Source organism: Symphalangus syndactylus, chromosome 6, assembly GCF_028878055.3.
Source record: "Symphalangus syndactylus isolate Jambi chromosome 6, NHGRI_mSymSyn1-v2.1_pri, whole genome shotgun sequence".
Classification (NCBI taxonomy): Eukaryota; Metazoa; Chordata; class Mammalia; order Primates; family Hylobatidae; genus Symphalangus; species Symphalangus syndactylus.
In genome coordinates this window covers 139159786-139172489 of record NC_072428.2, presented here as the reverse complement: position 1 = coordinate 139172489, position 12704 = coordinate 139159786, and the positions used below count along the sequence as shown (strand labels likewise).

The 12704-nt window shown below is 46.4% G+C and overlaps 1 protein-coding gene and 1 non-coding gene across 2 annotated transcripts in view; both read right to left on the bottom strand.

The window, feature by feature from the left end:
- The window catches only part of LOC129485490 (uncharacterized), a 254453-nt gene that overhangs the window by 226313 nt on the left and 15436 nt on the right, over positions 1-12704 (bottom strand). The window lies entirely within an intron of this gene.
- TRNAC-GCA (transfer RNA cysteine (anticodon GCA)) lies at positions 2185-2256 on the bottom strand. Its single transcript has one exon. It is a non-coding gene; the product is annotated as a tRNA-Cys (tRNA).

Below are 12704 nucleotides of genomic sequence, written 5' to 3'. Positions count from 1 at the left end.
GCAATCCCACTACTGGGTATATACCCAAAGGAAAATAAATCGTTCTGCCAAAAAGACACCTTCACTTGTATGTTTATCGCAGCACAATTCACAATAGCAAAGACATGGAAGCCTGGGCGCAGTGGCTTATGCCTGTAATCCCAGCACTTTGGGAGGCCAAGGCAGGCGGATCACCTGAGGTCAAAAGTTCAAGGCCAGCCTGGCCAACACGAGAAAACCCTGTCGCTACTATACAATACTTAGCCGGGATGATGGCAGGTGCCTGTAATCCCAGCTACTTGGGAGGCTGAGGTGGGAGAATTGCTTGAACCTGGGAGGGAGAGGTTGCAGTAAGCCGAGATCATGCCACTGCACTCCAGCCTAGGGGACAGAGCAAGACTCTGTCTCAAAAAAAAAAAAAAAAAAAAAAAAGACATGGAATCAACCCAGGTGCCCATCACCAGTGATAGGATAAAGAGAATATGGGGCCAGGCATGGTGGCTCATGCCTATAATCCCACACTTTGGGTGGCCAAGGCAGGAGGATCTCTTGAGTCCAGGAGCCTGAGAACAGCCTAGTCAACATAGTGATACCCCCATCTCTACAAAAGTTTTTTTAAAATAGCCAGGCATGGTGCATGGTGGTGCATGCCTGTAGTCCCAGCTACTCAGAAGCCTGAAGTGGGAGAATTGTTTGAGCCCAGGAGGTTGAGGCTGCAGAGACCCATGATTGCCATGATTGCACCACCGCACTCTAGCCTGGGTGACAAAGCAAGGCCTTGTCAAAAAAAAATGTGGTACATATATACCATGGAATACTACACAGTCACAAAAAAATATGAAATCACATCATTTGCAACCACATGGATGCAGCTGGAGGCCATTATCCTAAGTGAGTTAACGCAGAAACAAAAAACCAAATGCCACATGTTCTCACTTATAAGTGGGAGCTAAACATTAGATACACATGGACAGAGAGATGGGAACAATAAGCATTGGGGAATCCAAAAGGGGAGAGGGAGGGAGTGGGAGAAGGGTTAATAAACTACCTGTTTGGCAATGAGATCATTAGAAGCCCAAACATCAGCATGACTCAATATACCCATGTAACAAATCTGTACATGTACCCCTTGAGTTTAAAATTTAAAATTTTTTAAAAAGGTCATCACTAGTTCATGTATTCAACAAACATTTATTGAGCTCCTACCTGTTCCCATCTGTGTCACGTTCTGTGAACCCCTAGCTGATGAAGACTTTGTTTTGGCAGTCAAGGAGCTCATGGGCCAGAGAACTGTTCCCACTGCAGGTATATACGGGATACACAAGGGACAACATGATCATCATCCTAGTCTCAGGCCTCCAGGAGAGGTCTCTGCACCCCAGGCCAACAGCTCTTTTGAGCTTGAGCTTATGCGGAGACCAGCAAAGAAAAATTTTCTTCTTGATATCTTTGTCCACAGCATGGGGGAAGGGAAAGAGAAGTGTGTTTGTTCTCACACTGCTATAAAGACATACCTGAGACTAGGTAATTTATAAAGAAAATAGATGTAATTGGCTCACAGTTCTGTGGGATGTACAGCCTGCTTCTGGGAAGGCCTCAGGAAACTTACAATCATGGCAGAAGGGGTATGAGAAGCAAGCACATATTCAATGGCTGGCAGGAAAGAAAGAGAGTAAAGGGGAAAGTGCTACACACTCTCAAACAACCAGATCTCATGAGAACTCACTCACTATCACAAGAACAGCAAGGGAAAAATCTGCCCCATAATCACCCTCCACTAGATCCCTACCCCAACACTGGGGATTACAATTCAACAAGACATTTGGGTGACAACACAGAACCAAACCATATCAAGAGATTGCAAGGGCTTTGGGACTAGACCTCCAGTGAGGCTAATTGTTGAGAAGGAACAATACTCAGTCCAGCTCTGCTCAGCACATCATTATTGCAGTAGTCTAGCGTCTCTTTCTGTCTTCTCCTCCAACTCAGACACTGCTGGGCCAAACTAGATTTTTTTTTTTTTTTTTTTTTTTTTTTTTTCAGATTTCAACCTGACCATATCACTCCCTCTGGTGGACAGTTGTTGATTCTTTTTACCCAGCATCCCTTTCTCCATCTTCTTAAGCTTCTTTCATTGTTTCTCCATCTCCTTTTTTGTCTCAAATACTGTCTCCCAAAAGATGCATTCTAGAAGTGAAGAAAATTAGGGGGCACCTGGATTTGAACCAGGGACCTCTTGATCTGCAGTCAAATGCTCTACCACTGAGCTATACCCCCTACTGCCACCATGCTTCCTAATAATCTTATTTCAGCTTTGGAGTCATGTTGTATTAACATGATGGTAAGTGGCAGAGATTAAATTTCAGCTGATAGAAAATAAAAGGTAATGTAAATATCAGACAAGAAGCTGACTTCCAGGAACTCAAATGTTCTCAGGACTCTCTCCCTGTAGCTTTATTCTTTGGTTCCCTCTTAAGTTAGCTTTAATGTCTCAAACCCATCTCTCCACGCAGCTGAGACCCTGCCTCCAACATTTGTAGGTTCATAGCTCTACACTTTGATTGCCAGAGAGAAAAAGACTTGAGTCTAAAAAATTCTACAGAAGGACTCTGGTTGGTTTGGCTTGGGTTCTGTGCCTATCCATGACCAGCCACTACCACCAAGGGTTAAGGTATGTAAGGGGTATAACCATTTCAGGAGTAAGGTCTTCTAAGAGTACATCTGCTTCCACTCAGAATATATGTCTATAGTATGAGGAGAAAAGTGGTTCTCTAAAAGAAGTCAGCAGTAGCCAGGATATGGCCATGGGGGACCATCACTGCAACCCTAGGGGCTTCTCAGTATTCTCAGTAGAGTGGAACATATTCAGAGAGACTAGCAACCTCCTGCCTCTGCTAAACAGAGCCATGGGAAGCCCTGCACAGCCAGATTCCTTGATGGGTTTCATGCATTAATTCAACGAGCACTAGTAGGTGCCTCCTGTGTCCCAGACAAGGGACACACAATTCCCGGCCTCAGGAGCTAAAAGTTTAGTGGAAATGCCTGTCATGGCAATTCATGATAATAGCTCTTGAAATACAGAGGAGATGGTGTAAATTACACAACTGACCAAAACTAGGGTAATGGTATGTTCCCTATTCAAAATGGGCCTTGCACTCTGAAGGGCTTACTTAATAAACAAGGCAGGTGGGAAGGAATTCCATGTGAAAATGGCAGCAAGAGCAATGGATTCAGGTGCAGCCTTGACAAGAAAGTTCAAGGATCGTCATTGCAGAGTGTTGGGTGAGAAGATGGGGGAGGATCCTAGAGAGGCATCGAGGCCCAAGGCCTACAGTACAGCAGGACCTCCTTGCAGAATTAATAGTCAACATGGGCCCTGAGTGTGACCCCACTGGAGAAAAGGACCCATAAGAACTGCTGATGTGTTGGGGCTGCAGCTTAGGGCACTGGACTGTAGGTCAAGAAGTTGGGGTTCTGGCCGGGCGCGGTGGCTCACGCTTGTAATCCCAGCACTTTGGGAGGCCGAGGCGGGTAGATCACGAGGTCAGGAGATCGAGACCACGATGAAACCCCGTCTCTACTAAAAATACAAAAAATTAGCCGGGCGTGGTGGCGGGCGCCTGTAGTCCCAGCTACTCGGAGAGGCTGAGGCAGGAGAATGGCGTGAACCGGGGAGGCAGAGCTTGCAGTGAGCCGAGATTGTGCCACTGCACTCCAGCCTGGGCGACAGAGCGAGATTCCGTTTCAAAAAAAAAAAATAAATAAAAATAAATTAAAAAAAAGAAGTTGGGGTTCAAATCCAGTTGCCTTCTCCCTATTCTGGCTTTCGCACATGAATGTCTTCCCATATTTTTCATATTATAGCCCACTTAAGAGAGGAACTCTGGTATTCAAGGGTGGTCTTCACTGTGCATGTTCGCCAAGAGACAAGGTCCCTGCTTTGGGTTGAATGGGTCGCCTAAAAAGATATGTAGAAGCCCTAACCTCTGGTACCTGTGAATGGGACCTTATTTGGAAACAGGGTCTTTGCAGATATGATGAGCTCAAGATGAGATCATTAGGGTGGGTCCTTATCCAATATCACTGGTGTGCCTGTAAGAAGAGGAAAGGAGACAGACACAAACACAGAAAGAATGTCATGAGAAGATGGAGGCAGAGACTGGAGCGAATGTCTGTAAGCCAAAAGCACCAAGGAGCCAGGCCACACCAGAAGCCGGGAGGAGGCAAGGAAGAGCTCTACCCAGCGTCTCCGAGGAAGCAGGCCTGACTGGCACCTCCACTTCTGACTTCTGGTCCCCAGAACTGTCCAAGAATAAACTGCTGTTGTTTCAAGCCACTCCATTTGTAATACCCTGTATGGCAGCCCTAGGGAGTTAATACAGTCCCCATGCAGGGGGTTACTTGGTCCCTGCATCCAGGGCAGGGACTGCAGAGAAAAGAGTGAAGCCGCCCGACCGGGCCTGATCACCTCCAGGCTGTGAAATTCCAGCTTCTCCAGCCTGGCTGGCCTGCGCAGACGTGGGGGTCCCTGGGATTGCCAGGGCTGCGGCCTCTCTGGCCAGGAAATAAATAGCTTTCCCTGGAGACCTTGGCTCCCCAAGGAAGAGGGAGGGCTGAGTAAGGGAAGGGAAGGAAATAGCCCAGATCAGGAGAAAATAAGTGGACCTCACTGCATGTGGCGAAGTAGAGAACTGTTACGAATGCTCAGTGAAGGCTGAGACGCACACACCACACAAAACCCCATTCCTTACCCATGAAGCCAGGAGGCTGGCCCAGACCCTCATAGGTCCTGTCCACCACCTCTCACCTGCAGGAAGCAAGTGAGGAGGAAGCCGCAGTGCTCTGGGAGGGTGCGGAAGGGGCTGCCCCGCAGCGGGGTGGGAGTCCTTCGGCCCTCCTTTCTGATGGTCCAGCTGGAGCCGTGAGTGTGGCCGCCTCCTTGAGTGCTAACTGAGCCCTCTTTTCTCTTGGACCGGCCTAGGACTCTGTTCTTCCATTTGTTAAATGGGGATATAAAAGCCCTACAGCGGGGCGCAGTGGTTCACACCAGTAATTCCAGCACTTTGGGAGGCCGAGGCTGGAGGATTGCTTGAGCTCAGGAGTTTGAAACCAGCCTGGGCAACATGGCAAGACCCCAACTCTACAAAAAAAAATTTTTTTTAGATTAGCCAAGTGTGGTGGCACGTGCCTGTGGCCCCAGCTACTTGGGAGGCTGAGGAGGGAGGATTGCTTGAGCCTGGGAGGTTGAGGCTTCGGGGACCCATCATCACAGCACTGCACTCCAGCCTGGGCCACAGAACGAGACCTTATCTCAAAACGAGAAAAATAGAAGGTCCTACAATTGTGAGGATTAAATGAGAACCTTCGTTTTTTTTTTAACTTTTATTTTAGGTTCAGGGGTACATGTGCATGTTTGTTATATGGGTAAATTGTGTATCGTGGGGGTTGGGTACACAGATTATCTTGTCACCAAATAATAAGCGTAGTACTCAATGGGTAGTTTTCTGATCCTCACCTTCCTCCCTCCCTCCACCCTCCAGTAGGCCCTGGTGTCTGTTGTTCCCTCCTTTGTATCCATGTGAAGATGTTTAGCTCCCACTTCCAAGTGAGAACATCCAGTATTTGGTCATATGTTCATTTCTTAGTTCACTTAGGATAATGGTCTTCAGCCGCATCCACGTTGCTGCAAAGGAAATGATCTCATTCTTTTTTATGGCTGCATAGTATTCCAGGGTATATGTGTACCATATTTTTTTTATCCAGTCTAAATGAGAACCTCTACAGCAGGAATCAGCAAACCATGGCCTGTCACGGGGTACAGCCCCACAGGCTAAGAATGGATTTCACGCTTCTCAATGGCTTGGTTGGGGGAATGGGAAATGGGACCTCATGGGACTTGGGGAAAAGTAAACGAGACAATTTTTTTTTTTTAATGGCACAGAGTAAGTGTTCAATAAATATTTGCTGTTGCTTTAAAAAATATTTTGTGGCATGCAAAAATTATATGAAAATCAAATTTCAGCATCCATAAAGTTTCCTTGTAACACAGCCACTCTGGTTCATTTCTTTGGTGTCTGTGGCTGCTTTCCTGTTAAAAAGGCAGAGCTGAGTGGTTGCAACAGAGACTATTCTGCCTATAGAATAACAAACATGCACAATCTGGCCCTTTTCAGAACAAGAGTCTGACTCCATGTTTACAGCCTTAGAGTGGTGCCTGACCCGTAGCAAATGTTTCATAAACAATGGCTAGTGTTGTTATCGCAGCAGACAGTAAGCACAGCTCACCAGAGAGCCTAGAGTTCCCTGCCTCCCATTCCAGTTTCCCTGACTTTCTGGCCTCATTCACAACAGCTGCAATCCCAGCTCCCTCTCCTCCCCCAGCAACCTCTCCTCCCCCAGCCTCATTCTCCAAGACCTCCAGGTAAACTCCTTTAAGATGCTAAAAACGACAAAGTCTGATACCACACTAGGGATTCAGGGCGTGTGGGGAACAGGCATGTTTCTGTGTTGTTGGTAGGAGTGTACACTGATACAACCTCTAAAGAGGCACCTGGCAAGAACTCTTGAAATGCTAAAAGCACGTAACTTTGACCCAGACGCTTCTAGAAACTAAGAGGTCTATGAACACCATTGTGAAATGATGTCTGTGCGAGGTTATTCCATAGCCACATCATTTTAAATTATAAAACATTAGAAGCAACCTAATTGTTCATCATCTGGGGACTGTTCAATAAATTACATACAGCTATACGATTGAATGCCAGGCAACCCTTTACAAATGGGGATGCTCTTTATGTACTGATAGGGAAAGACTGCCAAGAAGAAACAGAAAAGCAAGCAAGGACAATGTGTTTCCGCCATAGCCTGCTACTGTTAGTAGAGGGGAAGAAAAGGGGAGATGACATATTTGCATTTATGTCATGAAAAAACTCTAGAAAGATGTACAAGAAACTGGGAACATCAGTTGCTTGCAAGGAGGGGACATGGGTGGCTGGGGACAGGAGTGAGAGGAGATACCATTGTTTCTGTGCCACTGGAATTTTGAACCATGTAAATATATTATTGTGTCAATATTTTCTTATCTTTCTAAAAAGGAAGAGAGTGTAACAAGAACAAAAACTCACCGGAGCCTGGGTGTCACCCCTTCTGTGATGGGGTCACACCTCATCTCCCTCTTCTCTGCCCCCTTCCCATTGGGCCTCTATGTTCCCACACAAACATGTACTTTTTTCCTAACAAAAAGTAAATATAAAAGTTACTAAAACACCCACCATATTTTTTTTTTAATACTAGGAGTGGCCAGACATGGTGGCTCATGCCTGTAATCCCAGCACTTTGGGAGGCCGAGGCGGGCGGATCACCTGAGGTCAGGAGTTCAAGACCAGCCTGGCCAACATGGTGAAACTCCGTCTCTACAAAAACACAAAAATTAGCCGGGCAAGATGGCGGGTGCCTGTAATCCCAGCTACTCAGGAGGCTGAGGTGGGAGAATCACTTGAACCCAGGAGGCAGAGTTTGCAGTGAGCCAAGATGGCACCACTGCACTCCAGCCTGAGCGACAGAGTGAACCTTCATCTCAAAAAAAAAAAAAAATACCAGGAGTAATATGATTCCCAAACCCAGTTGTCTGTATATTATAATAAAATACAAATTAAAAAGGACACATACTTGCAATGTCCAGGCACCCTAAGTTAAATATCCCAAAACACTGACTGTAGCATGAGTGTAGTGACTTGCTTCTTACAGGCATCCCCGCTGGTCTAAGCCCTGGGGACCCTGCCTTGCTTGCCTTGTAGCCCCATCACCTAACACGTAGCACATGACTCGGGTTCAGCAAATATTTCTGGAATGATAAAAGCCAATCCAAGCCCCTGGAGAGATGCCTTCTCCCACCAGCAAACAGAGTTAACACCTCCCGGGGCCAACAGCCTTCAGCAAACCCCCAGGAGCATCCACAGAGAGAAGAATCCTGTGGGGTGGTGCCAGCAGCCTCCACGCAGCCCGAAGGAAGCTGCAGCTGGTTCACCCTGTCCTATGAGCTGTTCACTCTCCAAAACATCAACAATTGACCCACCATGAATCCACTCAGGCTGCCATAACAAGACGCCACAGACTGGGTGGCTTAAACAACAGACATTTATTTTCTCATAGTCCTGGAGGCTGGAGGCCCAAGATCAAGGTGTCAGTGGCACTGGTTTCTCCTGAGGCCTCTCTGTGGCGTGCAGGTGGTCACCTTCTAGCTGTGTCCTCACACGCGTTTCCTCTGTGTGTGCCCATCCTGGTGTCTCTTCCCCTTCTCATAAGGACGCCAGTCCTCTTAGATTGGGGCCCCACCCTAACAGCTTCTTTTTAGCTTCATCACCTCTCTAAAGACCTCATCTTTGAATACGGTTACATTATGAGGTACTGAGGTTTGGGACCTCAACATATAAATTTGTTGGGGGGTGGCGGGAGGTGGCTTACACCTGTAATCCCAGCACTTTGGGAGGCCAAGGCAGGGCGGATCACTTGAGGTCAGGAGTACGAGACCAGCCTGGCCAACACAGTGAAACCCTGTCTCTACTAAAAATGCAAAAATTAGCTGGGCATGGTGGCACCCGCCTGTGGTCTCAGCTACTGGGGAGGCTGAGGCATGAAAATCGCTTCAGCCCAGGAGGCAGAGGTTGCAGTGAATCGAGATTGTGCCATTGCACTCCAGCCTGGGTGGCAGAGCAAGACTCCATCTCAAAAAAAAAAAGGGAGGGGGAAATAATTCAACCCATAACACACACAAAATGAATCTGGTCATGCTGTTGCCTTCCAGAAACTTTTCTTGGTTAGTGTTATGGACTGAATGTCTGTGTCCTCCAAAATTCATATGGTGAAGCCCTAATCCCCAAAGTGATAGTGTTTGAAAGTAGGGCTTTTAGGAGGTAATTAGGTTTACATGAGGTCATGAGGGTGGGGCCCCAGGGTGGGATTAGTGCCGTGACATGAAGAGAGACCACATCTCCACATCTCTGTCTCTCTCCTTTTCTCTCGCACTCTCTCTCCCTCTCTCCCCAACATATTGAGGATGTCTGCAAGCCAGAAGAAGAGCCCTAGGAGAGCCAGGAGAGAATCTGCCCACATCTTGATCTTGGACTTCCAGCTTCCAGAACTGTGAGAAATAAATTTCTGTTATTCAAGCTGCCCAGTCCATGGTATTTTGTTTTAGCAGCCCAGGCTGACCAATACCATCAACACAGTACTTTTTGTTGTTGTTTTGTTTTTGTTTCTGCTTGTTTGTTATCTAGCACTAACGTTTTAAGATGGCAAGTCTGGTAAAATGGGATTTTCCACATTTTCCATCCTCTCCAACCCTTTTGGAAAGCAATTTTGGCAATATTGTATTTATTATATTGACTCAGTCATACCACTTCTGAGAATCTATTTTAAATAAACACCCATGAAAAATAATAAACCTAAGATTACCACTGTATTATTTTTAATTTAAAACTAGAAAAAAAACTCTAAATGTCTAGTAGTAGGGGAATGGTTAACAGCATTCACTTAGTGGAATGTTATGTTGCCATTTGAAGAGATCAGGTAACGTTTATGAAGCATCTCCTCTGTGCCAGGCTCTGTGCTAAACAGGATAGATGCAGAGATGAAGAGCATGGTGCTTGCTTTCAAAGAATTTACATTTTAGTTGAAAGAGACACAATACACTCATTTCATAATTCAAATATTTAGTAAGCACCTACTATGTGCCAGGCATTATTCTAGGTACTGGACATAAAGCAGGAACAAAACAAAATCCCCATTCTCATGGAGTAGATAATAATCAAACAGGCAGGGCACAGTGGCTCACGTCTGTAATCCCTGCACTTTGGGAGCAAGAGACAGGAGAATCATGTGAGTCCAGGAGTTCAAGACCAGCCTGGGCAACATGGTGGGACCCCATCTCTATAAAAAATTCAAAAATTAGCCAGGCATGGTGGCATGTGCCTGTGGTCACAGCTACTTGACACCTGGGGTGGGAGGATTGCTTGAGCCCAGGAGGTTGAGGCTGCAGTGAGCTGTGTTTGCACCACTGCACTCCAGGCTGGGTGGCAGAGGGAGACTCAGTGTCAAAACATAAATAATTTTTTTAAAAAGATAATAACCAAATAATGTCAGGTGCAAATCTGTGCTGTGAAGACACATAAGGCAGAGTGGGGAGAAGAGAAGGGGCCCCAGCAGCAGGGAGGGTGCTATTTTAGATGGAGTATTCAGAGGTGACATCTGCAAGTGATCTGAAGGGAGCGGGAAGCAAGCCGTGTGGATGTCTGAAGGGAAGGGCTCTCAGGCAGAGGACCAGCGAGAGCAGAGGCCTGGAAGCATGGCCAGCGTGGCCAGGTAGAAGGATGGGCCCTTTACCCTGGCCATGAGGGAGGCTCCCAGTGGGCAATGCAGACTGCAGGGAGCCAGGGGAAGGCCTGGCTGTGGAGCATGATGTTTGAGGCAGGATGGTAGCAGAGGAGGTGGCGGAGGTGGGTGGCTGAGGACTTTGGACGGGATTCACTCCTTCGAGAGTCCCTGAAGACATTTACTCATTCTTTGAGACCCAGCACAAGCGTCATGCTCCTGTGAGCTCATCCCTGACTCTCGACAGCCAGTATCCCCCTCCTCCGGGTTCCCACATCAACATGTAGTCTATTTCATTATTGCTGCTTTGTATTGGATTCGAGCCATTCCAGCCCTTCACACATCTAACACATGCACGCTCACACACATCTCAGAGCATGGACTCTCACTGCAGATCCCGCATATTTGATATATCTCATGTACAGGACTTAGCATGGAAAATGCTACTCAACACATGAGTTACTGAATACATAAACTCACATACCCCAACTGCACTGTGATTTCATAGTAAAAGAGCAGGACTCTGTCTGGAACTCCTGCTCTATTCAGCAGTGCCTGGAACAGGCGATACTAACACCTCTCAAGCATCACTTAGATCAGGAGTGCTTCATGGGCATGAACGTGCACAGTGGCACAGAGCCCCGTGCTTAGAAAGACCCGAGTTTGCTATCATGCTCTGCTGTCGCCATCAGGAAACTCATAATCTTACCTTTGAACTTGTGTTTTGCAGGTGAAATCCAATAGGACAATGAGCATGTCAGGAGCAGAGATGAGCACAGCATGTTCCTTGCAGCCCAATTTGCATATAGAGTGCTTGTGGTGCCCCATTGCATTCTGAAGGCCCACAATGCATGGAGTCCAGCAAGACCCAGTGGGATATATACAAGGTAAACACATTCCATCTATGACCGAGAAAGTAGGGTGCTGACAGCCCAAGAGGTCCTACTTTCCTTTGGGACCAGAACTTGGTTCAAATACAGAAAGAATACCAGGGTGTGTTAGTCCATTTTCACACTGCTGCTAAAGACATACCCAAGACCGGGCAATTTACAAAAGAAAGAGGTTTAATGGACTTACAGTTCCACATGGCTGGGGAGGCCTCACAATCATGGCAGAAGGCAAGAATAAGCAAGTCACATCTTACATGGATTGCAGCAGGCAGAGAGCTTGTGCAGGGAAACTCCAGTTTTTAAACCATCAGATCCGGATCTCATGAGACTTATTCACTATCACTAGAACAGCACGGGAAAGATCGCCCCCATGATTCAATTACCTCCCACCAGGTTCCTCCCAAAACACATGGGAATTGTGGGAATTACAATTCAAGATGAAACTTGGGTGGGGACACAGCCAAACCATATCACATCGTGTTCTGAGAAACACAAACAACCAAGGAAATGTATCAGATACTTTCTTCCCCATGCTACTCGTATTATCATACATGTGCTAGCCAATCACTTACTCTGAAAATGTTGGGCTAGAAGGAAGAAGAGAGGGCAGCCCATGGCTCCTTTTCCCTCAGTCCTTTGCTCCTGGTTATACTGAAGATAGAGAGTGTTGGTAGAATGGGCACGGAGCAGGAAGTGAAATGAAAACAATGAAGTTAGCTTTGGGCAGTTTCCACGGTTCTTGTAAGAATGAAATGCATATGCATGTGTGAACTACAAATATTGTTTACTTGTGTGGAATCATGTGATTTCAGTGATTCTGCATCCCAGTAAATGCTCTTCTATCTGCATTTAAAACTATCATTTCATAATACAAAGATGAATGGTACACACGCTCATAATGATTTTAATTTTTGTTTTACATTAACAATTAATGTTTTAACTTTTCCTTACTCAGAATAACAGTAAAGAGCAAACAAAAAACACCATGACAGGTCAAAAGAAAGAGTGTGGATGAAAGGAAGAAGCTTAGTATTTTAGTACCCTCCATGGCACTTTCTTCCTGCCTTTGAATGAGGAGCCCCACAGTTTGATTTTACACTGAGCCCTGAAAATTACATAGCTGCCCAGATTCAGCTCAAAGCTGCAGTTGCCAATGCCTGGTGTAGGGCAATGATAAAGATGAGGATAGAGAGGGGTCTGGCTTCCATTCACAACATGAACGCTTTGCATAAATGAAACAGCGGGCTCAGGGCAGCCAACCGCCAACTGAGACAAACTGAATACCAGAAGGTCATTAAGGCGCTTTGAAAGAAGCTCTCAGACAGGCACGGTGGCTCACGCCTGTAATCCCAGCACTTTGGGAGGCCGAGGCAGGCAGATCACAAGGTCAGGAGATCAAGACCATCCTGGCTAACATGGTGAAACCCTGTCTCTACTAAAAAAATACAAAAAAATTAGCCAGGCATG